The following is a 4227-nucleotide window of genomic DNA, read 5'->3' as shown; positions in this document are numbered from 1 at the left end:
TGCAACCGTTTTTGCAGAATCGACGGTTGAAATATCGAAATTTTTGAAAATTCGATAAATTAGGCATTTCGTACCAATTTTTCGAAAATGTCGCTCCGCGACCATCAACAGGCTATATTTTTGGAATCAGCACGTCGAGATCTACGTCCCTGAATTTTTTCAGAATTTGTAGACGACTTTTTCAAAAGTGAAAATTTCCAATGGTTCCCCCTTCTTCAAATTTCGGCCAAATTTTGACATTTTCGAAACCAAATTGAGCACATTTTCTTGTAGATTTCGAGCTCTAGAACTCACTTCCGGCCTCGATTCTTTGATAGCTGCAACCGTTTTTGCATAATCGACGGTTGAAATATCGAAATTTTTGAAAATTTGATAAATTAGGCATTTCGTACCGATTTTTTCGAAAATGTCGCTCCGCGACCATCATCAGGCTATATTTTTGGAATCAGCACGTCGAGATCTACGTCCCTGAATTTTTCCAGAATTTTTAAACGACTTTTTCAAAAGTGAAAATTTTCCAATGGTCCCCCCTTCTTCAAATTTCGCCGAAATTTTGACATTTTCGAAACCTAACTGAGCACATTTTCTTGTAGATTTCGAACTCTAGAACTCACTTCCGGCCTCGATTCTTTGATAGCTGAAACCGTTTTTCCAGAATCGATGGTTGAAATATCGAATTTTTTGAAAATTCGATAAATTAGACATTTCGAACCGATTTTTTCGAAAATGTCGCTCCGCGACCATCAACAGGGTATATTTTTGGAATCAGCACGTCGAGACCTACGTCCCTGAATTTTTTCAGAATTTTTAGACGACTTTTTGAAAAGTGAAAATTTTCCAATGGTCCCCCCTTCTTCAAATTTCGCCGAAAATTTTGACATTTTCGAAACCTAACTGAGCACATTTTCTTGTAGATTTCGAACTCTAGAACTCACTTCCGGCCTCGATTCTTTGATAGCTGCAGCCGTTTTTCCAGAATCGATGGTTGAAATATCGAAATTTTTGAAAATTCGATAAATTAGCATTTCGAACCGATTTTTTTGAAAATGTCGCTCCGCGACCATCAACAGGGTATATTTTTGGAATCAGCACGTCGAGATCTACGTCCCTGAATTTTTTCAGAATTTGTAGACGACTTTTTCAAAAGTGAAAATTTTCCAATGGTTCCCCCTTCTTCAAATTTCGTCGAAATTTTGACATTTTCGAAACCTAACTGAGCACATTTTCTTGTAGATTTCGAACTCTAGAACTCACTTCCGGCCTCGATTCTTTGATAGCTGCAACCGTTTTTCCAGAATCGACGGTTGAAATATCGAAATTTTTGAAAATTCGATAAATTAGGCATTTCGAACCGATTTTTTCGAAAATGTCGCTCCGCGACCATCAACAGGGTATATTTTTGAAATCAGCACGTCGAGATCTACGTCCCTGAATTTTTTCAGAATTTTTAAACGACTTTTTTAAAAGTGAAAATTTTCCAATGGTCCCCCCTTCTTCAAATTTCGCCGAAATTTTGACATTTTCGAAACCTAACTGAGCACATTTTCTTGTAGATTTCGAACTCTAGAACTCACTTCCGGCCTCGATTCTTTGATAGCTGAAACCGTTTTTCCAGAATCGATGGTTGAAATATCGAAATTTTTGAAAATTCGATAAATTAGGCATTTCGAACCGATTTTTTCGAAAATGTCGCTCCGCGACCATCAACAGGGTATATTTTTGGAATCAGCACGTCGAGATCTACGTCCCTGAATTTTTTCAGAATTTTTAGACGACTTTTTGAAAAGTGAAAATTTTCCAATGGTCCCCCCTTCTTCAAATTTCGCCGAAATTTTGACATTTTCGAAACCTAACAAAGTACATTTTCTTGTAGATTTCGAGCTCTAGAACTCACTTCCGGCCTCGATTCTTTGATATATGCAACCGTTTTTGCAGAATCGACGGTTGAAATATCGAAATTTTTGAAAATTCGATAAATTAGGCATTTCGTACCAATTTTTCGAAAATGTCGCTCCGCGACCATCAACAGGCTATATTTTTGGAATCAGCACGTCGAGATCTACGTCCCTGAATTTTTTCAGAATTTGTAGACGACTTTTTCAAAAGTGAAAATTTTCCAATGGTTCCCCCTTCTTCAAATTTCGGCCAAATTTTGACATTTTCGAAACCAAATTGAGCACATTTTCTTGTAGATTTCGAGCTCTAGAACTCACTTCCGGCCTCGATTCTTTGATAGCTGCAACCGTTTTTGCATAATCGACGGTTGAAATATCGAAATTTTTGAAAATTTGATAAATTAGGCATTTCGTACCGATTTTTTCGAAAATGTCGCTCCGCGACCATCATCAGGCTATATTTTTGGAATCAGCACGTCGAGATCTACGTCCCTGAATTTTTCCAGAATTTTTAAACGACTTTTTCAAAAGTGAAAATTTTCCAATGGTCCCCCCTTCTTCAAATTTCGCCGAAATTTTGACATTTTCGAAACCTAACTGAGCACATTTTCTTGTAGATTTCGAACTCTAGAACTCACTTCCGGCCTCGATTCTTTGATAGCTGAAACCGTTTTTCCAGAATCGATGGTTGAAATATCGAATTTTTTGAAAATTCGATAAATTAGACATTTCGAACCGATTTTTTCGAAAATGTCGCTCCGCGACCATCAACAGGGTATATTTTTGGAATCAGCACGTCGAGACCTACGTCCCTGAATTTTTTCAGAATTTTTAGACGACTTTTTGAAAAGTGAAAATTTTCCAATGGTCCCCCCTTCTTCAAATTTCGCCGAAAATTTTGACATTTTCGAAACCTAACTGAGCACATTTTCTTGTAGATTTCGAACTCTAGAACTCACTTCCGGCCTCGATTCTTTGATAGCTGCAGCCGTTTTTCCAGAATCGATGGTTGAAATATCGAAATTTTTGAAAATTCGATAAATTAGCATTTCGAACCGATTTTTTTGAAAATGTCGCTCCGCGACCATCAACAGGGTATATTTTTGGAATCAGCACGTCGAGATCTACGTCCCTGAATTTTTTCAGAATTTGTAGACGACTTTTTCAAAAGTGAAAATTTTCCAATGGTTCCCCCTTCTTCAAATTTCGTCGAAATTTTGACATTTTCGAAACCTAACTGAGCACATTTTCTTGTAGATTTCGAACTCTAGAACTCACTTCCGGCCTCGATTCTTTGATAGCTGCAACCGTTTTTCCAGAATCGACGGTTGAAATATCGAAATTTTTGAAAATTCGATAAATTAGGCATTTCGAACCGATTTTTTCGAAAATGTCGCTCCGCGACCATCAACAGGGTATATTTTTGGAATCAGCACGTCGAGATCTACGTCCCTGAATTTTTTCAGAATTTTTAAACGACTTTTTTAAAAGTGAAAATTTTCCAATGGTCCCCCCTTCTTCAAATTTCGCCGAAATTTTGACATTTTCGAAACCTAACTGAGCACATTTTCTTGTAGATTTCGAACTCTAGAACTCACTTCCGGCCTCGATTCTTTGATAGCTGCAACCGTTTTTCCAGAATCGATGGTTGAAATATCGAAATTTTTGAAAATTCGTTAAATTAGGCATTTCGTACCGATTTTTACGAAAATGTCGCTTCGCGACCATCAACAGGCTATATTTTTAGAATCAGGACGTCGAGATCTACGTCCCTGAATTTTTTCAGAATTTTTAGACGACTTTTTGAAAAGTGAAAATTTTCCAATGGTCCCCCCTTCTTCAAATTTCGCCGAAATTTTGACATTTTCGAAACCTGACTAAGTACATTTTCTTGTAGATTTCGAGCTCTAGAACTCACTTAGGGCCTCGATTCTTTGATAGCTGCAACCGTTTTTCCAGAATCGACGGTTGAAATATCGAAATTTTTGAAAATTCGATAAATTAGGCATTTCGAACCGATTTTTTCGAAAATGTCGCTCCGCGACCATCAACAGGGTATATTTTTGGAATCAGCACGTCGAGATCTACGTCCCTGAATTTTTTCAGAATTTTTAAACGACTTTTTTAAAAGTGAAAATTTTCCAATGGTCCCCCCTTCTTCAAATTTCGCCGAAATTTTGACATTTTCGAAACCTGACTAAGTACATTTTCTTGTAGATTTCGAGCTCTAGAACTCACTTCCGGCCTCGATTCTTTGATAGCTGCAACCGTTTTTCCAGAATCGATGGTTGAAATATCGAAATTTTTGAAAATTCGATAAATTAGGCATTTC

The sequence above is a fragment of the Zophobas morio genome, unplaced genomic scaffold, assembly GCF_036711695.1.
Source record: "Zophobas morio isolate AGI-343-1 ecotype UQ-CSIRO unplaced genomic scaffold, CSIRO_AGI_Zmor_V1 ptg000026l, whole genome shotgun sequence".
NCBI classification, from domain to species: Eukaryota; Metazoa; Arthropoda; class Insecta; order Coleoptera; family Tenebrionidae; genus Zophobas; species Zophobas morio.
This window is presented reverse-complemented; position numbering follows the sequence as displayed.